At 36.9% G+C, this 24,067-nt stretch overlaps 2 pseudogenes; one reads left to right on the top strand and one right to left on the bottom strand.

The window, feature by feature from the left end:
• Positions 1-1,362: 1,362 nt before the first annotated feature.
• Positions 1,363-3,633, bottom strand: LOC136315210 (nucleolar transcription factor 1 pseudogene; annotated as a pseudogene).
• A 992-nt stretch (positions 3,634-4,625) lies between these two features.
• LOC136315056 (E3 ubiquitin-protein ligase Mdm2-like) lies at positions 4,626-11,760 on the top strand (annotated as a pseudogene).
• Positions 11,761-24,067: the final 12,307 nt, after the last annotated feature.

Raw genomic sequence — 24,067 nt, 5'->3', positions numbered from 1 at the left:
TCCTTCCTTCCTTCCTTCCTTCCTTCCTTCCTTCCTTCTTCCTTCTTTTCTTCCTTCTTTCCTTCCTTTCTTCCTTTTTACTTTTCTTCTTTTCTCTTCTTCCTTCCCTTTCTCACTCTCCCCTCCTTTCTCCCCCTCTCCTCTTTTTACCCTGCTTGGTGTTCTCTGTCTTTCCTGAATGAGTGATTTGGTGTTTACACTAATTTTGCAAATTTCTCAGCCATTATACCTCAAATTTTTTTTTTATTCTGTACCCTCTTGTTCTCCTGATATTCCAATGATGTATGTGCTAAATCTTTTGAAATTGTTTAACATTTCTTGGACTTTTTCTGTTTATTTTCATTTTTTCTCTTGTTGCATTTTGCTTTGGGAAGTTTCTATTGACCTATCTTTCAGCTCACTGATTCTTTCCTTAACCATGTCCAGTTTACCAAATGAGTCCTATGAAAGTATTCTTTATGTCTATTGCTATGTTTTATTATTTTAATTTTTAATATTTCCTTTTGATTCTTAGTTTCTCTCTTTCTGCTTACAATATCCATCTGTTCTGGTATGATAAGCTACTTTTTCATTAAAGCCCATAATATATGCTTCATAATTAAGTTCCTGTCTGATAAATTTATGTCATATCTGAGACTAGTTCTGATGCATAATATGCCTCTTCAACCTTTGGTTTTTTCTTACCTTTTGCATGTCTTGTAATTATTGTTGAAGGTTGGATATCATGTATCAGGTAATGAGAAGTGAGCTAAATAGGCCTTTAGTGTAAAGATATGTGCTAATCTAAGAATTGGATTGTGTTTAATGTCTGCTCTAACTGTACCAAATACTTCAAATTTCTCTAGTATCATTGTTTCTTCTTCCCTTGAAGTGTCAGTGGCACATAGAGATCATGTTTGGAGACTTCGGCAGGCTCCTGTAGGTGAATCACAGTAAAGATAGAATTTTGAAACAAATCCCTGCCATTCCCACAATACCTACCTTCCTTTTGAGAAACAGCTTTTGGCTACTTGCTTCTGGGACTTAGTAGAAACTGGACATTTATCAGTGAGCCACCAGATTACCATTGAACCTAATCAGGTAACCTCGTATTAAATTCTCTAGTTTACAGTCCAGCCCCTCACATTTTTACTCCAATAAATCTGATTTCCCAGTTGTTGTTTTTTTTTCTAAATTAAAAAAAAATAAAATGCAGAGTCCTGGCCTAGGTTCCTCCAGCCTCACCCCCCACTGTATTTTGTTTAAAAAGAAAGAAAGAAAGAAAGAAAGTAAGTGGGGGAGGCCAGGGGCTAGAGGACAGAACAAGGGGGGAGAAACAAAGGTGGGTCATTTGAAGAGGGGAGCCCCAGGTGGGGCTGAGCCTCAGTTGGCGTCAGAGTCCGAGTAGTCTCCCGAGGAGGAAGAGCTGGAGCTGCTCCCTCAGACTCGTTGTCTTCATCTTCATCATCATCCTCGTCGTCATCCTCATCCTCATCATCCTCCTCGTTCTCATCCCCATCCTCGCTCTCATCTTCACTGCTGGACTCGGAGGAGTCCCCGCCATCCTCAGAGGAGTCCCCATTCTCATTATCTTCTTCCTCTTCATCCTCATCTTCATCCTCATCCTCCTCAGACTCGGATTTGGACTGCAGGGTAGTCTGGCTGGACTTGGGGTTTGGGCCTCGCAGCTTGGTCATGCTCTTACGTTTATTGGAGATATACTCTTTATATGCTGTGCGGTCTTGAGGAGACAGACTCTTGACCCAGAGGTCCAGGTGTACTTTGTACTGCTTCTGCTGCTCTTTAGCCAGCTTTTTGTAGTGATCTTTCTGGCTCTGCAAGATGCACTGCCAGCAGCTGCCTATCTCCACCATGTGCTCCTTCAGGGGCAGGTGGTTCAGCTCCCCGTTGGACAGCAGCTCCTGGGAGAACTTCTGGTAACCGTTCATGGGAGGCTCCTTGGGTTCTCCCTGGAACTTCATCTTCTTGGATGAGTTTGCAGAAGCTGGGGGTGCCCGCATCTCGCTCAGTTCTCTTTCATATCACTTTTGGTCTTTAGCTGCCTTCTTAATCCACATCAGTTTCTCCTTCTATTCCATGTTGTTCCAGGTCATCTCCATGGCTTTCAAGGCCTTCACGCGATCATTCTTGAAGTGGGCCAGGTAGTCATCAATGATGCTCTGTTGCCAGATCTCCTCTGCTCTCTTGGGTGATTCGGGCACTTTGCCTCATTCCTCGCGCTCCGCACCAGGCTTCCTCTCTGACTGGGCCTTCAGTGCAGCTTCCCGGGCCTTGAACTTGGCCTTCTTCTCTGATAAGTCATTCCACATGCAGGCCAGCAGGCGGGTCAGCTCGCTTTCTGAGAGCTCTGGCCGTTCCTCCTGCAGCTGCCGCCGCTTCTCCTCAGAGAAGATGAACATGGCTGATACCGGCCTCTTGGGCTTCTCTGAGCTGCCCTTGCCCCCTTCCTGGGAGGGCTTCTTAGAGGCTGGATTGGTGGTTTGTTTTTTGTTTATGTTCAACATCTTTTCTTCCCCCAGGACCCGTTGCTGCTCCTCCTCAGGCAGCCTCTCTAGAAAACCGAGCAGTTCCATCTCATAATCTTTCTTTTTCTGGTCACACTTCTTGTGGTAAGCATCCTTCTTCTGGGAGAGCAACTTCCACTGCTGGCTGCATAGCACCATGGGCTCTATGCTGGGCACATCCTTCATGTTGGCCATCAGCTCTGCGCAGTACAGCGAGTAGCTGTTTAGAGGTGGCTTGGTGGGTCGCCCATCAAACTTGTCCTTAAGCTGGCATTCAGCCTTGGTGAAGGTGGACTTGGTGATGCCCTCCTCACTGATGTTCAGCTCAGGGTGCTTCTGGATATAGTCACGCATAATCTTCTCATACTCCTTCCACTGCTCTAGGGCCTTATGAATCCATTTCAGCCTCTTTTTGTCTGAGAGGTGAGACCACTGCTTCCCCAGGGAGTTCTTCACCTCCTTCGTAGTGGCATCTGGCCAAACTTTGAGATACACCTTCTTCTCATGGGTGTACCACAGTTGCTGGGGGTTTGGGGCTTCTCAGGGATGTCCGACTTCTTGGCATTCTGGATTAAGTCAGGGTGATCCTCCCTGAATCGGGCCAGGTCTCGCTCGAACTCCTGTTTCTCCCTCTAGAAGTCCTGAATATATTTCATCTTCTTCTTCTCAGGCAGTTCCTTGTATTTCTTGGACAGAATCTTGGTCAGGTCCAGGTTGCTCATCTCAGGGTGAAGTTTCTCGTATTTGGCCCGCTTCTCCATGAAGAAGCAGAAATAAGGGGTCAGGGGCTTCTTTGGGAAGTCCGGGTGTTTCTTGAGTTTTTTGCCTTTGTAAGGATTTTTAACATGTTCCTGAGCATCAAGGATCAATTCTGTCAATGTACGGAACTTTCTCACCTCATTAGAAATCTCTACCCATTTGAGTTTGCACATGTCTCCAGAAAAGTCTTTAAATGCTACTTTTTCCCAGTCCATATGTGACTCAGTGGTTTTGAACTTGGAGCTGTCATTAGACGGTAAGTTGTTCTTCATGCATTCTAGCAAAGTCAGCATATCTTCCTGGGACCAGCAGTCTGGCTTTTGGGGGCTGCCATTTCCAGGTCTGTGGGGCAGTCAGCTTCTCCGTTCATTCTCCAGCCGTCCAGCCACCTCCTAGGTCACACTGGCCAGTCAACGGGGTTCCAAGCCACCTCACCAGGGCTTGTGAATGGGAGCGCAGACCAGAGGCACCCAGAGGTACAGTGGGAGTAAGAGCTGAGCCGCAGCTCCGCTGCAGCTGACGCTGGGGCCTGATTTCCCAGTTTTAAGAGACTTACTGATTTAATTTCTACAAAGAATTAATTCTATTTTTTTTTTTTTATGGATGGGAGAGACATAATTTCCTTGATCTCTAGGATGAAGTTGTGGATCTGAAAGTCTCATTTTTTGGATAAGAGTTGTCAACCAAGTCTATTATTTTACAGAGTTTTTTTCTTCACCTGTTTTTTTTCAGGGTGTCTGAGAACTTGATTTTCACTGGAAATCCTTGACAAACACTAAGTTTTTAACTTCCTGGACTCACTAACCTTTTTATAACTATTCCTCCCATTCTATGTCTTCTAAAAATTATTTAAAATATTTTAATAGGCTTTTATTTCACCTTTCCTTGTCTTTGTCTTAGATAATTTTATTTTCTATTTTTTCTATGACATTTTAATAGGTGTGAGGAAGAAGAGAAGACATATGCATGTAGCCAGTCCATCTTACTTAATCATGTCTGTCTTGTTTCTTTTTAAATGAGACTCTGGTGCCATTTCTAAAGTTTCAAAAACAGTTTTATAATGGAATAATTTAAAATAAAAAAAACCTTAAAAGCTATCAGACTTTGTGACTAACACAGGCTTTACTAATATCAGTTAAATAGGAAAAGAAAGAGTATTTTAAATTTTATTAGTGATTGGGAATGAGCAACACAAAATAATCCAGGTCTTTTTCTTTGTGTTTTATAATATTTGGACAAAATTTTTACTTGACATTAGGGCTATTTTTCTTCTTCTTCAGAATGAAAGCCTGATGTTTGACTTCACAATCGATTCCTATTTTTTTCAATTTGGAGCTGATAAATCTTTACTGCAAATGGCAAATGAGGTCAAAAGACATCCCAGGAGACAAATCTTCAATCTTCTGCCAGATGCTCTTTGACACTGAGGAGCCTGGTGAGAATGGTCAGGAGGGAGGCAGTGAGGAAACGGTAATCACTTGCTAAAAACTATTTGGCTGTTTGTTTTAAGATACTGGAGATATATGAGGTCCTTGTCAGTTATAAATCTCCAAAAGTCTAAAAGAATAAATGGCCATCTAGATAGAAGCAGGAATTTAAAAATTTTATTTCTAGTCTGGAAGACAGTTTTATTGTTATAAATATCTGTTTCTGAGAACTTTCCAGTTCTATATTTTTATAAGTGACTCAAGAAATACATACCCATGTTAGGGTAACATGGAAATAGAAGCAATGGTAAATATGTCTCAAGAGAGAATCACAACTCACAATGTCATAATAAGCTGACTTATAGAAATAATTAAAAATAACAATAGACAAGAGAATCGCAGTTACCAGAGGTAAAAGCCCTGGGAGAAGAATGAAAAATATAAAGGGGTCAAATACAAAGTAATGAAAGAAGACTAGACTTTGAGTGGGAAGCCCACAATAGAGTCATGTTATAATGTTGTGCACCAAAAATTTGTATAATGCTATTAACCAATGTTACCACAATAAGTTTAATTTTAAAAAATAGAAAAAAAATAACAAAAAATGTATGTGTCGCCCTTTACGTTTCAAAGTTCAAGAAATAGTAATATCTACCACTTATTGATTATAGAGGTACTGTGACAATCCAAGGCATTATGCTAAGCATACACATAAGACATCTCTTTTTTTTTTTTTTTATAATTTTATTTTTTTAATGGGGTGACATCAATAAATCAGGATACATATATTCAAAGATAACAAGTCCAGGTTATCTTGTCGTTCAATTATGTTGCATACCCACCACCCAAAGTCAGATTGTCCTCTGTCACCTTCTATCTTGTTTTCTTTGTGCCCCTCCCCACCCCCTATCCCTCTCCCATTCCGCCCTCCCCCCCGTAACCACCACACTCTTGTCAATGTCTCTTAGTTTCAGTATTATGTCCCACCTACGTATGGAATAATACAGTTCCTGTTTTTTTCTGATTTACTTATTTCGCTTCGTATCATGTTATCAAGATCCCACCATTTTGCTGTAAATGTTCCGATGTCATCATTTCTTATGGCTGAGTAGTATTCCATAGTGTATATGTGCCACATCTTCTTTATCCAGTCATCTATTGATGGGCTTTTTGGTTGTTTCCATGTCCTGGCCACTGTGAACAATGCTGCAATGAACATGGGGCTACATGTGTCTTCACGTATCAATGTTTCTGAGTTTTGGGGATATATACCCAGTAGAGGGATTGCTGGGTCATAAGGTAGTTCTATTTTCAATTTTTTGAGGAACCACCATACTTTCTTCCATAATGGTTGTACTACTTTACATTCCCACCAACAGTGTATGAGGGTTCCTTTTTCTCCACAGCCTCTCCAACATTTGCTATTACCTGACTTGCTAATAACAGCTAATCGAACAGGTGTGAGGTGGTATCTCATTGCCGTTTTGATTTGCATTTCTCTAATAGCTAAAGAAGATGAGCATCTTTTCATATATCTGTTGGCCATTTGTATTTCTTCCTGGGAGAAGTGTCTATTCATATCCTCTTCCCATTTTTTTATTGGATTGTTTGTTTGTTTGTTGTTGAGTTTTATGAGTTCTTTGTAAATTTTGGATATTAGGCCCTTATCTGAGCTGTTGTTTGAAAAAATCATTTCCCATTTAGTTGGCTTTCTGTTTATTTTGTTATCAGTTTCTCTTGCTGAGCAAAAACTTCTTAGTCTGATGTAGTCCCATTCATTAATTTTTGCCTTCACTTCTCTTGCCTGTGGAGTCAAATTCATAAAATGCTCTTTAAAACCCAGGTCCATGAGTTGAGTACCTATGTCTTCTTCTATGTACTTAATTGTTTCAGGTCTTATGTTTAGATCTTTGATCCATTTTGAGTTAATTTTTGTACAGGGGGAAAGACTGTAGTCCAGTTTCATTCTTTTGCATGTGGCTTTCCAGTTTTCCCAGCACCATTTATTGAAGAGGCTTTCTTTTCTCCATTGTGTGTTGTTGGCCCCTTTATCAAAAATTATTTGACTATATATATGTGGTTTTATTTCTGGACTTTCTATTCTGTTCCATTGGTCTGAGTGTCTATTTTTCTGCCAATACCATGCTGTTTTGATTGTCGTGGCCCTATAATAGAGTTTGAAGTCAGGTATTGTTATGCCCCCAGCTTCATTCTTTTTCTTTAGGATTGCTTTGGCTATTTGGGGTTTTTTATAGTTCCATATAAATCTGATGATTTTTTGCTCTATTTCTTTAAAAAACGTCATTGGAAGTTTGATGGGAATTGCATTAAATTTGTATATTGCTTTGGGTAATATAGCCATCTTGATTATATTTATTCTTCCTAGCCAAGAACAAGGTATATTCTTCCATCTCATTATATCTTTTTCGATTTCCCTTAACAATGGTTTATAGTTTTCATTATATAAGTCCTTTACATTCTTTGTTATGTTTATTCCTAAGTATTTTATTTTTTTTGTTGCAATCGTGAAGGGGATTATTCTTTTGAGTTCCTTCTCAGTTGTTTCATTGTTGGCATATAGAAAGGCTATTGACTTCTGTATGTTAATTTTGTATCCTGCGACCTTACTGTATTGGCTTATTGTTTCTAGTAGTCTTTTTGTGGATTCTTTGGGGTTTTCGATGTATAGGATCATATCATCTGCAAAAAGTGATACCTTTACTTCTTCTTTTCCGATATGGATGCCTTTTATTTCTTTGTCTTGTCTGATTGCTCTGGCTAGAACCTCTAGTACCACATTAAATAAGAGTGGAGAGAGTGGACAACCCTGTCTTGTTCCTGATTTAAGGGGGAAAGCCTTCAGTTTAGTGCCATTTAATATGATGTTAGCTGATGGTTTATCATATATGGCCTTTATCATGTTGAGATATTTTCCTTCTATACCCATTTTGTTGAGAGTCTTAAACATAAAATTGTGTTGTATTTTATCGAAAGCCTTTTCTGCGTCTATTGATAAGATCATGTGGTTTTTGTTCTTTGTTTTGTTGATATGGTGTATTACGTTAACCGTTTTACGTATGTTGAACCATCCTTGAGATTCTTGGATGAATCCCACTTGATCATGATGTATTATTTTTTTAATATGTTGTTGTATTCGATTTGCTAGTATTTTGTTTAGTATTTTAGCATCTGTATTCATTAGAGATATTGGTCTGTAGTTTTCTTTTTTTGTGCCATCCTTGCCTGGTTTTGGGATGAGGGTTATGTTGGCCTCATAAAATGTGTTTGGAAGTATTGCTTTTTCTTCAATTTTTTGGAAGACTTTGAGTAGAATAGGAACCAAGTCTTCTTTGAATGTTTGATAAAATTCGCTGGTATAGCCGTCAGGGCCTGGACTTTTATTTTTGGGGAGGTTTTTAATGGTTTTTTTCTATTTCTTCTCTACTGATAGGTCTGTTTAGGCTTTCTGCTTCTTCTTGACTCAGTCTAGGAAGGTTGTATTTTTCTAGGAATTTATCCATTTCTTCTAGGTTGTTGAATTTAGTGGCATAAAGTTTTTCATAGTATTCTACAATAATTCTTTGTATATCTACAGTGTCCGTGGTGATTTCTCCTCTTTCATTTTGGATTTTGTTTATATGAGTTCTTTCTCTTTTTTCCTTGGTAAGTCTTGCCAAGGGTTTGTCAATTTTGTTGATCTTTTCAAAGAACCAGCTCCTTGTTCTATTAAAGACATCTCTTTTAATTGTAACAATTTAGTCAACAATTATTTGTTGACCATTAAGTAGGGTACAAGCTCTATGCAATATCTTAATATACACCAGTGAACAAAATAAACATATACTTGGCCCCTGTAAAGGCCTAGAGGTGAGTACCATTATTCCTACTTTTTTTGGATGAAAAGACATTGTAATAAATTTTCTGTAAGTTCTAAAAGCAAGTGAAGTAGCAGTAAATTAATTTTATTAAATATATTGTATTTATTTTTTCTCCTTTTTCCTACTACATATAGTTCTAGGTTTCTTTACAGAAGTAAAAATCTTGTACTGTGGGTTCCTAGTAAAGGCAGAGCCATGAGCACCTCCTTAAAAGCTAGGAAGGAAGCATTTATTCAGAATATTTGACTTGACGTCAACATAAAACCAGGTAAAAACAAGCCATGTTTTTTTACTTTTCTGTCCATGATTCTAAAGAAGGTGCTCAGTAAGATTAGTACCTCATATACCTATTCTCATTATGCATCCTAAGAAGCCACTCTTGTGTATTCAGTGTTGTCTGTGTTTAACACTATACACTCTAACATTATATCTGAGAGGGAAGCATTTAGATGAATGTATTTCTTGTGGAAATTATTCCCTTTATGTTTTCTTAAATACCAATAAGAAAATCACTGCCTTTCCTTTCTCTAGAAGCTGAAAATGAAATAAACTCTTCTGTTGAGATGAAACTGCACTCTGTGCTCAGCAGAATATGCAAATGACAGATTGTAACTTGCTTGCAGAGAATTTTCTGTTCCCAGCATCTGTTATACTTGACAGATGTTCCAGTGCCAACCTCACACCAAGTAAAGTGAGACTACGAAAAAGTAGAAACTCCCAACATTTTAGCATCTTTGCTGAACAAAAAACACCATTGACTCAGAAACTAGCAATTGAATAAACTATATGTTTGCACCTTGTGATTATAGAAGCATATGTGACTTCCATGATTAAGATAATCACATTCTGGCCCTGGCCGGTTGGCTCAGTGGTAGAGTGTTGGCCTGGCGTGCGGGGGACCCGGGTTCGATTCCTGGCCAGGGCACATAGGAGAAGCGCTCATTTGCTTCTCCACCCCCCCCTCCTTCCTCTCTGTCTCTCTCTTCCCCTCCTGCAGCCAAGGCTCCATTGGAGCAAAGATGGCCCGGGCACTGGGGATGGCTCCTTGGCCTCTGCCCCAGGCGCTAGAGTGGCTCTGGTCACGGCAGAGCGTCGCCCCTGGTGGGCGTGCCGGCTGGATCCCGGTGGGGTGCATGCGGGAGTCTGTCTGACTGTCTCTCCCCGTTTCCAGCTTCAGAAAAAAATACAAAAAAAAAAAAGATAATCACATTCCTCATTCCCCACTTCCTGACAGACAGAAGGTCAAATTTCCTTAATCTGAAATTTAAGTTTACTACAGTTCAGAATGTTTTAATTTATTTCCTATGACTATCAAAGTGAGAAATAAAATCCTAAAAATGTAAAATGTTTATCCCAATTATAAGAAAAACATCACAATGTTAATAAATGTATATGCAAAGTCATGAACAGTAAGATGATTCAAGAAAATGCAGATAATAAACACATATTAGGCATTGTTTGAATGAATGCAAGTTAAAACTACATTGAGGTATAATATAAAAAGTATACACTTTAAAATATAATGTGATTCCAAAAGCTAGTGATAGTAATAAAATTTAGAGTACCAAAGCATTGGCTACAGAAGAGAAAATTTATGTTTATTTTGGGAAGCATTTTGGCATATAAAAGATCATTAAAATACTTATAAATCTCACTTAGAAAGCTATTGGTTAATTTTATGATGATAAATAGACTTCCTTCACAAAATTCTATCCTAGAAAAACCAAAGGGATACATGAATTTCAGAAAAACAAAATAAAACATTCTCTGTGGTCACAGGCATACAGCAATTATTCTATAGTGATCCAGACATTGTGCAATACCAACATGTTTGTATCTTTTGATGGTGCTGTTAGTGCCTCACAGATCCCAGCTTCAGAACAAGAGACCCCAGTTAGACCAAAGCCATTGTTTCAAAGGTTCTTAAAATCTGTTAGTGCACAAAAGGACAGTTATACTATGAAAGAAGTTATAGTTGATTTTGGCTGGTGTTGAGAAAACAGCTGTGTTAGGTTTGCTCACTTGCACTTCATATAATTAGTGTGTGAGCATGTGGAAGAGCCACATGTGCATAACCTATGTAAGGCCATGGGTGGTTTGACTCAGGGCAGATTGTAGATTGCCTGCCTACCAGTGCGAGGGGCCATATTGCTGTTCCTTCACATGCTGCCATGAGAAGTGGTTTTTCCCTGCCTGTTTGCTCATTTGCTGTTTTGAGAATCTATTAAACTGGAATGACCCAATGCTCTCTGGCTTCACAGTTCCTCAATGATCTGCCTGAATCCAGAGTGAACCTGCCTGGCCTCAACCACTGGCATTCCAACTGGTATATTTATTATAAATCAATGATAATATGATGAGGAGCAACAGCATAGTGTGTGTTGTTCAAATAATCTAGATTTGTTTGGAGCCCCAAGTTTTTTTGTGAAAGAATACAGGAAAATATACACAGTGATCTACAAAACTTGGTAGAAGTCAGTCAGCAGGATCTGTCAGATTCAGTTACACTCAGAGTGGAAACAGGTGTAAAGTTGAAGGTGGGCATAATTATTAGGATGCAACGCAAGAGCTAAATGAAGAGAAACCTTCATTTTCAGATTTGGTTTCTAGACTGTCTACCACAGCCAAAAAGAGAACAATTAGTGAGACAAAAGAAAATACAGTATAGATGAATGACAAAGAAATTACCACATATCTGATAGTATTTCCTTCTCCTTTCATGAAAGCATTGTACAATGTGTAATAACAGAGAGCATTGAAAGAAGCAGTAGCATTGAATCAACAGATACTCCATCAAATCCAGACGTTGATGCTGGTATAAGTTCACATAATTGGCTGTATCAAGATCCAGTTTCAGATCAATTCAGAGTAGAATTTGAAGTTGATTTATTCAATTAAGATTATAATAAAAAAGGACAAGAACTCTGATAAAGATGCTGAGTTGTATCAAGTTACTGTGTATCAGGCAGGGTGGAGTAACACAGATGCATGCAAAAATGATCCCAACGTTTTCTAGATTACTATTAGAAGTATACTTCATTCAACAAGATTAATCCTTTCCTTCTACCACATTGCAACATATGTTGGGCCCTTCATGAAAACTGGCTTCCTAAAGAAAAACAGAAAGAAAAAAGAAAAATGCCTGGGAATTCCTCCAACATTCTTTCCCCCCCCCCTCAAGATTGCTGTTGATATTCAGGATCTTTTGTGGTTCTATAAAAAGATCTGAAATATATGTTCTAGTTCTGTGAAATATGCCTTTGGTATCTTGATAAGAATTGAGTTGAATCTACAGATTGCTTTGAGTAGTATGGACATTAATGATGTTAATTCCTCCTATCCATGAACATGGTTTATGCTTCTATTTATTTGTATCTTCTTCAATTTCCATCTTCAGTGTCCTATATTTTTCTGAGCACATGTCTTTTACATTCTTGAATACATTTATTCCTACGTATTTTATTCTTTTTGAAGCAGGTGTGAATGATATTGTTTTCTTAGTTCCCCTTTCTGAGAGTTCATTATTGGTGAATAGATACTTCTCCAAATAAGACATAGAGATGGCCAATAGACATGAAAAGATGCTCAATGTCACTACTTATCAGAGAAAGGCAAATTAAAACCACAATGAGATATCACCTCACACCTGTCAGAATGACTATCTTCCATAAATCAAACAACAAGGGTTGGCGAGGGTGTGGAGAAAAGGGAACCCTCATGCACTGTTGGAGAGAATGCAGATTGATGTAGACACTGTGAAAAGCAATATGGAGTTCCCTCAAAAATTTAAAAATGGAACTGCCATATGACCCAACTTCTGGGAATATATCCAAAGAAACATGAAACACTAATTATAAAGAATATATGCACCCCTATGTTTATTGCAGCATTATTTACAATAGGCAATGTATGCAAGTAGCCCATGAGCCCATCAGTAGATGAGTGAATAAAAAAGCTATGGTACATTTACACAGTGTAATACTATTCAGCCATAAAAAAGAAGAAAATATCACCTTTTGCAACAGCGTGGTACCTAGAAAGTAATATGCTAAGTGAAATAAGCCAGTCAGAGAAAGATAAAAACCATTTATTTCACTTATATGTGGAATCTAATGAACAAAATAAACTAACAAACAAAATAGAAACAGACTCATAGATATGGAGAACAGGCTGACAACTGTTAGAGGGAATGATTTTGGGAGATTTGGGCAAAAAATGTAAAAGGATTAAGCAAAGAAAAAAAATTATAGACACAGATCAGTGTGGGGATTGCAGTAAGTAAAAAGAGGTAAGGGTAATTGGGGAAGGGTAGGAAAAGATAGATGATGTTGGAGAGAGTCTTGGCTTGGTGTGGTGAACACACAGTGCAATGAACAAAGATGTATTGTAGAATTGTATACCTGAAACCTGTATAATTTTATTAACTGATGTCACCCCAATAAATTTAATAAAAAATAAATAAAAAGAACTTAAAAAAAGAATATGCCAGAGAAAACCAAACTAGAAATCTCACACAAGTATAAGAGGATTTAACTCTGATTATTAAAAAAAAGAAAAAAGTACAGTAAATCATTCTCAAGATCATATGTTGAGAAAAATCATGAAGAGATCACTCAAGCCTCTCAATTCCAAAAAAGGCTCAGCCATCAACTTACAGCATCATTTAAAACAGTCAAGCAGGTGTTGAAGAATTTGAGAGGGTAACAACACAAGATGGAGAAGAATGTGTGGAATATAGTTCTTTCTTTAATACCCTTGAACTTTCTGTGACTTGACAAAGTCAATGCAAAAATGGTTGTGTTGTCCATGGCAAAGAGAACATGTTATGGCATGCTTTACATGTGCCAAGAAGCTGAAGAAAAAAAATAAGCCCTACCCTGTATGTAGACAACCAATTGTGCTAACATTTCTCCTAGTTGACCTGTCTATAAAAGTAGAATTATATATTTGTAAATATATATAAGTTATATATATATATATTTATAATATATTATTATGTCACCCCATATATTGACATAATATATATAATTATGTCAATAATATATATATATTTACAAATATATAATCCTGAATTTCTTTTTGAGAAAGAAGCAGGAATAGAGAGAAACAGGAACATCAAGCTTCTCCTGCATGTGCTGTGACTGGGAAATTGAACTGGCAACCTTCATGCTACACAACGATGCTCTAACTATCTGAGCTATCTTGCCAGGGCTTAATCTTTAAAATTTAGACATGAAAACTCAACATACAAAAGTCTATTACTTTCCTATATGCCAATGATGAAACTTCAGAAAATGAACAAAAAAAAATTCCCCTAACAATTGCAACAAAAAAATATAATACTTAGGAATAAACTTAGCAAAAGAAATCTACAAAGCATAATTGGATGAAATTAAAAAGTTACAATGAAATGGAAAAATATTCTATGTTCATGGATTGAAAGAATCAACGATTAAAATAACCATATTATCCAAAGCAATATACAAATTTAATGCAATCTCCATCAAACTCCTAATGTTATTTTTTTAAGAAACAGAACAAAATTTACCAGGTTTGTATGAAACCATAAAAAAACCTAAATAGCCAAAGCAATATAAGGAAAAAGAATGAAGCCAGAGGTAATACACTGCCTGAGTTCAAATTATATTATAGAGCTATGATAATTTTTAAAAATCATGGCATTGGCAGAAAAAAAAAAGATATATAGACCAATGGAACAAAATTGAGAGCCCAGAAATAAAACCACATATATATAGACAAAAAATCTTCAACAGATGAGCCAAAATCGCACAATGGAGAAAAGAAAGCCTCTTCAGTAAATGGTGTTGGGATAATTGGAAAGCTGCATACAAAAGAATGAAACTTGACTACGGTTTGTTCCATGCACAAAAATTAATTCAAAATAGATCAAAGACATAGAGGTACTAAACCCATGGACCTTGGCTATAGAGAACAATTTATAAATTTAACCCCAAAAGCAAAGGAATTAAAGGCAAAAATAAATGAATGGGATTATATTAAACTAAAAGGGATCTGCACAGTAAAAGAAACTGACAACAAAATAAACAGCCAGCCAACTAAATGGGAGAGGATATTTGCAAACAACAGCTTTGATAAGGGGTTAATATACAAAATATGTTAAGAACTCACAAAGCTCAGCAACAAACTAGCAAACTATCCAACTAAAACATGGGGAGCAGACCAGAACAGATACTTCTCCCAAGAGGACATACAAAGGCCAACAGAAATATAAAAAGATGCTCATCTTCACCAGCTATTGAAATGCAAATCAAAACTACAAAGAGACACCACCTCACACATGCTAGATTGGCTATTATCAACAAGGTAGGTAATAACAAGTGTTGGAGATGCTGTGGAGAAAAAAGAACCCTTATTCACTGCTGGTGGTAATGCAAACTAGTACAACCATTATGGAAGAAAGTATAGTGATTTCTCAAAAATTTAAGACTAGAACTACCATATGACTCAGCAATCCCTCTACTGGGTATCTACCCTCAAAACTCAAAAAAGTTGGTATGTAAAAACATGCAACCCCATGTTCATCACAGCATTATTCACAGTGGCCAAAACATGGAAACAACCAAAGTGTCCCTCAATAGAGGATTGGATAAAGAAGATGTGGTACATATATACAATGGACTACTACTCAGCCATAAGAAATGATGACATAGTGCCATTTATGACAATATGGGTGGACTCTGAGAATGTTATACTGAGTGAAATAAATAAATCAGAAAAGCTAAGAACTATGTGCTTTTACAAATAGGTGGGATATAAAACTGAAATTCATGGACATAGATAAAAGTGAAGTGGTTACCAGTGGATATAGGGGAGGAATTGGAAAAAAGGGAGTAAAGAGAGACAAATATACAGTGACAGAAATGTTTTGACTTTCAGTGATGGGTATACAACATAACAACAGTTTAAATGATATAGAAATGTTCACCTGAAACCTATGTACTTTTATTGATCAATGTCACCCTGTTAAATTTAATTGCCTAAATAAAACTTTCAAAAAAAATTTACTGTTTCCCATGTATCAAAGCAAGAAGCTATCTTCGTACAGGTAGATTTGTTTTTTGTGGTATATTTACCTACTTTGGGAGAGAAAATAGTATTTATTTCCTTTAAGAAAAATTTTATTTTTGTTTACATTTGTGTCTTAACATTTTTTGAATTGGATATATAGCTCATCATTTAACACTGCACCTTACGGTTATTTTAGTATTTAAATGATCATTTAGGTTATTTAGTATTTAAATTATTTAGTATTAAAATAATTTCCACTTTCTTTTAAATGAGAAGTATCTGACCTTTTAAAGAAGTAATATAATTAGGACAGTTAAATGAAACTTATTTAGTATATAAGGAGAAAATGTTGCTATAAAAACTTTAATAATTAAATGTTAGAAATTCTTGAACCTTTTGATTCTTAGTATTTCTACTCTTTTAAAGCCTCTTAAAACAATCTTCTCAAATTAAAATTTTGGTAATTATATTTTTGCCATATAAGTAAACATGTTCTTATTATCTGGCTTCTTCGGTATAGTAAAGGATAGGGTGATAATGATGTCAGTTTGAGAAGTCTTTCAGAATAAACATCATTTATTTACCCACAAAACAAAACTTGAAGGCTCCCTGGTAAGCTGTGGAATTTACTCAGACATCCCACCTGTATATCAGACCTTTTCCCACACCAAATTTCAATATGTAGTGCAATCTGTAAATTTGAAAGATGCCTTCACACTTTGAAGTGCCTCATGGGCTAGGTTACATGGTTCTTTTTTTTTTCATTTTTCTGAAGTTGGAAACAGGGAGAGACAGTCAGACAGACTCCTGCATGCACCCGACCGGGATCCACCCGGCACGCCCACCAGGGGGCGACGCTCTGCCCACCAGGGGGCGATGCTCTGCCCATCCTGGGCGTCGCCATGTTGCGACCAGAGCCACTCTAGCGCCTGGGGCAGAGGCCACAGAGCCATCCCCAGCGCCCGGGCCATCTTTGCTCCAATGGAGCCTTGGCTGCGGGAGGGGAAGAGAGAGACAGAGAGGAAAGCGCGGCGGAGGGGTGGAGAAGCAAATGGGTGCTTCTCCTGTGTGCCCTGGCCGGGAATCGAACCCAGGTCCTCCGCACACTAGGCCGACGCTCTACCGCTGAGCCAACCGGCCAGGGCACATGGTTCTTGGTAGTTACCTAGATTTCCGAATTTTGCTTAAAGCCAATTTTAGAAACAGCATGGATGGACCTAGAGATTATTATGCTGAGTGAAATAAGTCAGTCAGGGAAAGACAAGAACCATATGATTTCACTTATATGAAAATATAATGAACAAAATGAACTAACAAGCATAATAGAAACAGATATATAGATACAGAGAACATACTGACAGTGGTCAGACAACTGAGGAGAGCGGGGTTGGAAGACTGGGTGAAAAAGGTGAAGGGATTAATCAAAGAAAAAAAACCCTCATAGACCAGCACAATAGTACGGTGATTACCAGAGGAAAGAGGGGAGGGGGAGGTAGAAGAGTGTAAAGGGGGAATAAATGGTGAAGAAAACAGACTTGACTTGGGTGGTGAACACAAAATATAATATATAAATGATGTATTATAGGACTGTACACTTGAAACTTATATAATTTTATTAACCAATGTTACCCCAATAAATTCAATTGAAAGAAAGAAAAAGAAAGAAAAAGAAAGAAAGAAAGAAAGAAAGAAAGAAAGAAAGAAAGAAAGAAAGAAAGAAAGAAAGAAAGAAAGAAAGAAAAAGAAAGAGAGAATAGAAGGAGGCCCTGGCCGGCTGGTTCAGCGGTAGAGCGTCGGCCTGGTGTGCGGGGGAACCCGGTTTGATTTCCAGCCAGGGCACATAGGAGAAGCGCCCATTTGCTTCTCCAACCCCTCCCCTTCCTCTCTGTCTCTCTCTTCCCCTCCCGCAGCCAAGGCTCCATGAAGCAAAGATGGCCTGGGCACTGGGGATGGTTCCTTGGCCTCTGCCCCAGGCGCTAGAGTGGCTCTGGTCTTGGCAGAGCGACGCCCCCTAGTGGGCAGAGCGTCGCCCCTGGTGGGCGTGCCGGGTGGATCCCGGTCAGGCGCATGTGGGAGTCTGTCTGTCTCTCCCCGTTTCCAGCTTCAGAAAAATACAAAAAAAAATTAAGGAAGGAAGGAAGGAAGGAAGGAAGGAAGGAAGGAAGGAAGGAAGGAAGGAAGGAAGGAAGGAAGGAAGGAAGGAAGGAAGGAAGGAAGGAAGGAAGGAAGGAAGGAAGGAAGGAAGGAAGGAAGGAAGGAAACAGAATAATAGGGTTAGAACACAGAATTCAAAAATAACTCAGACATTGTGTTTGATATTTCAGTATGAATCTTAAGCAAAATAGTAAAAATTACCACTTTAAATTAAAGTCCCAATGATTTTCTCCCACATATGAAAGTTATTCATACTCAGGTGAGGACACTACAATCAACTGAACTATATGTTTACAATAAAACTGAAGGATAATTTTGGACAGCAAGTTTTTATGTCAGTTACTAAGAGTACAATGTAAACTTTAAAATGAACATCACACATACATATGACTTACTCATGTGTACATATATGAATAGAGAACAAATGGCTAAAGCAATCTCTTCCTTAGCCAAAGAGTGGTCCTCAAATGCAGTAATGCTTTATTAATTATATATTTATAATATATACTTCAAGTACAGAAATAAGTCAATTCTTTCCGAGGAGCATTGGTAGTAAAAATCAGGTTGGAAACACTATACATTCAGGTTATGTAATGCAATGATTATGCTATTTACAAAACATTCAAATCTGTACAAATAGCCTCCTTATTCAGTATGCCTATGCATTACTAACATAATCTTGATTGTCTAAATTTTTGTTTTAGTATACAAAAAATTACTGATTTATAAATAAAAATTATTACATGTTTAATAAAATAAACATGTTGCAAAAAAGAAACACATTTTAAAGCCTTTAGAATGGTAGTTTATAAGATAAAGTTGAAAGAGACAAAACACAGAAGAAAACATATAGTTTGCTCCTGTAAATCAACTAATTTACATAAATAACTTATAAGATAGATATAAGTGATTTATGTGATCAGGTATATGAATGGGTTTATTATAGTGTTATGTATAGTGAAGATATAGTGTTACCGATCTCAGTATACAACAACAGAGAAATAACCCAGTGGATGGACACAATGAAATACTAGGCAAGCAATAAAATAATAGCAAAAATTATGTAGATGCATCCAATAAAACTTTTTAAAGGAACAATTGTCATTAAAGATAAATTTGTTTTATAAAAGGCACTTAATATAATTAATGATGTTAGTTACCCAATTATATAAAAATAAGATGGCACATGTATATAAAAATAAAATAAATTAAAGATAATATAAAGCATTATGTTGGAGAGAGGTTAAGATAATAACCTAACACATGCTTTTAGTCTCTTTAAATACTATATAAGTCTTGAAAAAAAAAGTTAGTTAAAAAAATTGTTTTAGCTTGAAATCCTAGAAGTTTATGAAAGAAAAGGTGAGCTGCATGACTTTACATGAAAAGTTATTCAGTTGTCAACTATTTATGTGAATGGTGGGATGCCCAAATATAGATATTGTTTATGCAGAAACTTCAAATTTTATCTTTATTATATCCTGTGTCCATTTATTGATATCACCCTATGAACTTTGGCTTACCTGAGCATATGTTTACTTTTCTTCTGCTCATATCCTATTGAATTCAATTTAGTAGAAAGTTATAGAGAACCTAGTGGGAAAGGATTGAATTAATCAAAAAGACAAGATTGCATTCTTTATTAAACTTTCAATCCATTTATTATTGAACACTTAGTATGCCTTATACAGATATTGTAGACAATATATTCTATTTATATTATGTAAAATCAAACACAGAAGAGGATGGCATGTCCAGTGATAAAGAACATGAAATTATGCATGCCTTTTATACAGAATGCATGGTGTTATTTAACCCACCATTGGTGTGCCAAAGAACACTAGTGAACAAAGAATCTTCAGAGATTTGCTTGCATATTATTATTAAAGTATTCAATTTATTTTGCTGCAATTGATGCCTATTTCCATGGCAACTAGTCAGATGGAATGTTGTTCTGAGCAGGTTATGTGACTTGGTATATGTAGATCATAGACTTAAAAGAAAATGTGTGAAAGAACTTTGCTTCTTAAAAAAATAAAACAGCATTGAGAAGTTCCAGCAAAACAGCAAACACAAGTCTGACAAGCATTAAGAAATTGACTTTTCCAGGTACTAAGTAAGAAACATTGCTATACTATAATAATGATAGTAAGGTAATTATTGCAGACCTGTTTAGGTATTTTTTCCCTTGTTGATCCCTATGAGAGTGCCACCAAAATACTAATTTTAGAAAAATGTTGTCAGCTTACAAAGATAACCACTGAACTAATGCATTCTCTAAATTTATTTTTTCATTTTCTAAAATATTGAGCTCCTTATTAACTAAAAAAGTAAACAAACTAAAATAAAATCCGACAAAAAATAAGTTATCTTTATGAGCTACAAAGTCCTTTTCCTCTTTTTATTTATTAAGCTCTATCCTTAATTACTCAATTACTAGGAAAGCTTTGTCCCACTTCTCAAGCCTTCATAGTAGTTTTCTATATCTCTAGAAATGCCCCACTACACACACACACACACATAAAAGTGCTCACATGCACACACAGCTGAGCTAGACTAATGATATAGCATTTCAAGAAGTCCTAGTTGACCACAGCAGAGTTTAGAAAATCTGCAAACTAAGAAGCAGTTCCAAACTGGCATAAAGTCAGATCTTTGGGTGGGTATCTGGATTGGAAAGTTTAAGTAGATGAATTGCTTTGTAGTTGCTTTGAGTTGAAACCACATCTAAATTGTGGTTTATTTCAGGTGGCTGATGGAATGTCTGATAAAAATTGCACAAGAAATTAAAGCTGCACACTTCTAAGTAAACCATTGGTATTACCACTGGTAAAAGTTCTTCTGTTATAGCAGTCGGATGCCAGAGGACCCTTTCAAGATCTGAGCTCCTAGAAAATATTGTGATCTCATAATAGTGTAGTTATCAAGTAATTAAAGGTAGTTACTGTTTTTAAATATATTTTCTTATAAAATATTTTTATGTTTTTAGGATTAGATTTTGGAAGAGATAATGAAATCTAGCAGTGGATCACCCCTCAGGAAAAACAAACAAACAAACAAACAAAAAACTTATCCTGTCAGAGAGAAGACTACAGCCCCAAATCCCAAAACACTGGGAAATCATTACCAACATTCTAGGAGAAGAGACAAAACAATAAAATAAATGTGTGAAGTAAAAAATGTACGGGATAGTGATTAAATCCTAGAGTAACAATAAAGGAGGACTGTAGCACTCAGAAAGTGAAATTTAAATAAAAATTTATCTAAAAGAAGAAAATATAGCCTGACCAGGCAGTGGCGCAGTGTATAGAGCATTGGACTGGGATACAGAAGACCCAGGTTTGAGAACCCCGAGGTCACCAGCTTGAGCGCAGGCTCAGATATCTGGCTTGAGCAAGGCTCACTAACTTGAGCCCAAGGTCACTGGCTTGAACAAGGGATCACTCTGTCCTCTGTAGCTCCCCGGTCAAGGCACATATGAGAAAGCAATTAATGAACAACGAAGGTGCTGCTGCATCAAAGAATTGATGCTTCTCATCTCTCTCTCTTCCTGTCTGTCTGTCTCTATTGATCCCTCTATCCGTCTCTCTCTGTCCCTGTCCAAAATAAATAAATAAATAAATAAACAAACAAATGAAAATATAATTACAACTGTGGTAGGTATATTCTAGGCAGAAGGAATTGCAAGTGAGTTGCCCATGTGCCTGACACATTTGAAAATAACAAACCAAAAATGTTTGTAATAAAGCAAAATGAGAAGTGAGTTTTAAAATTTTAGTGAACAGGACATATGTTTGTGCATAGTATGCATATCATCAAGCACTAACATATATAGAAAAAACTTACTTGGAAATGTAAAAAATGGTTAAAAGTAGAATTAAGGGTAATCTTTGTTCAATTGTTACTTTTCTGTATTTTACTTTTTCTCTAACATAACTTCCTTTCACATCATAATTTGTATTTTAAAAATTCATTGGACAGGGAGAGATTGAGCAGTTGGGAGAACTGTACAATTATAAAAGGTGGAAAATAATAGCACATGTCTTATTTTAACTACCAAATTCAATGTCAAATTGTGCCAAGTTCTTAGTTTTCACAGTGATGAACAAAAATTTGAAAGAAATATAATATTTTAAATTTTCTTCCCTTAAGAATTGCTCCACCAACAAATAACCCAGACAAGAAACTTACTGTCTCACAGTGAGAACATTAGCCTTGTGCTTAATTTAATTTATGACTTTATAGCAACTCACCAAAAATGAGATAATGTCTTCACATGCCTTATTAATTTAGTAATACATCTAAAAAGGCACAGTTGACTCCTTAGCAGATGGCCAGTTTCAGTCCCTGAAATGGGATTATTGTTCTTCCTTGGCTGGAAATTGACAGATGGGTATCATCATATACCTCCAGGGCAGAGAAGGAATACACAGAGACTACATGGGAATAACTGTGTTTAAAGAGCACATTCCCATTTTGCCAGCTAAATCAATAAGTGACAGTTGGAGCTATCAAGTCATGGAGTTTGGGGTTTGGAAATTGCTCTTAGCTTGTGCCTTCATTTGTAGAGTGCCAGCTCCTCTGTAAAGAAACAGTCAAAGGTGAGTGGGTCAGATGGGAGTCTGCACATTGACATTCTGATTAGGCTGCTATTGTTATAGATGGGTTACCAGCTTGTTAGAGGTTAAGCGGAATCACTTTCTCTTCACATTGTATCTTCAGCACATTACCTAGAACATAACAAGAGAAAAATGTGGTTAGAATTGTCCTTTCATATGTCAGATGTCTTCAGGTAGCCACAGACATGTCCACACAGAGACATGCTCAGGCTGAGCAATCAAAAGGTCAGCAAAACATTTAGCAGAAGTCTAACCATCCCTTTGTATTGAACTAGGATTAGACTGAGCATGTTTTTGCCCTCAATTGTGCAAATCAGCGAATTCAATCAGCGAATTCAGCCTTACAGTTTCTTATAATTCTGCTAAATGTTCATTTGCATATATATAGCAGATATTTTTTCTTCCAGTTCTGTTTATCTTTAATGTAATCATTGATATTCTTTTTTTTTAACATATTTGAAGTATCTTTTACTTTTTTTAATAAATTTTTATTAATGGTAATGGGATGACATTAATAAATCAGGGTACATATATTCAAAGAAAACATGTCTAGGTTATTTTGTCATTAAATTATGTTGCATACCCCTCGCCCAAAGTCAGATTGTCCTCCGCCACCCTCTATCTAGTTCTCTGTGCCCCTCCCCCTCCCCCTAACTCTCTCCCTCCCTCCCTCCCATGTCCTCCCTCCCCCCACCCCTGGTAACCACCACACTCTTGTCCATGTCTCTTAGTCTCATTTTTATGTTCCACCAATGTATGGAATCATGTAGTTCTTGTTTTTTTCTGATTTACTTATTTCATTCCTTATAATGTTATCAAGATCCCACCATTTTGCTGTAAATGATCTGATGTCATCATTTCTTATGGCTGAGTAGTATTCCATAGTGTATATGTGCCACATCTTCTTTATCCAGTCTTCTATTGAAGGGCTTTTTGGTTGTTTCCATGTCTTGGCCACTGTGAATAGTGCTGCAATGAACATGGGGCTACATGTGTCTTCACGTATCCATGTTTCTGAGGTTTTGGGGTATATACCCAGTAGAGGGATTGCTGGGTCATAAGGTAGTTCTATTTGCAGTTTTTTGAGGAACCACCATACTTTCCTCCATAATGGTTGTACTACTTTACAGTCCCACCAACAGTGAATGAGGGTTCCTTTTTCTCCACAGCCTCTCCAACATTTGCTATTACCCATCTTGTTGATAATAGCTAATCTAACAGGAGTGAGGTGGTATCTCATTGTAGTTTTGATTTGCATTTCTCTAATAACTAATGAAGCTGAGCATCTTTTCATATATCTGTTGGCCATTTGTATCTCTTCCTGGGAGAAGTGTCTGTTCATGTCTTCTTCCCATTTTTTTATTGGATTGTTTGTTTGTTTGTTGTTGAGTTTTATGAGTTCTTTGTAAATTTTGGATATTAGGTCCTTATCTGAGCTGTTGTTTGAAAATATTTCCCATTTAGTTGGCTGTCTATTTATTTTTATATCAGTTTCTCTTGCTGAGCAAAACCTTTTTATTCTGATGTAGTCCCATTCATTTATCTTTGCCTTCACTTCTCTTGCCATTGGAGTCAAGTTCATAAAATGTTCTTTAAAACCCAGGTCCATGATTTTAGTACCTATGTCTTCTTCTATGTACTTTATTGTTTCAGGTCTTATATTTAGGTCTTTGATC

The sequence above is a fragment of the Saccopteryx bilineata genome, chromosome 11 (assembly GCF_036850765.1).
Source record: "Saccopteryx bilineata isolate mSacBil1 chromosome 11, mSacBil1_pri_phased_curated, whole genome shotgun sequence".
NCBI lineage: Eukaryota > Metazoa > Chordata > Mammalia > Chiroptera > Emballonuridae > Saccopteryx > Saccopteryx bilineata.
Note: the sequence above shows the minus strand (reverse complement) of the source record. Positions and strands in the feature narration are given on the sequence as shown.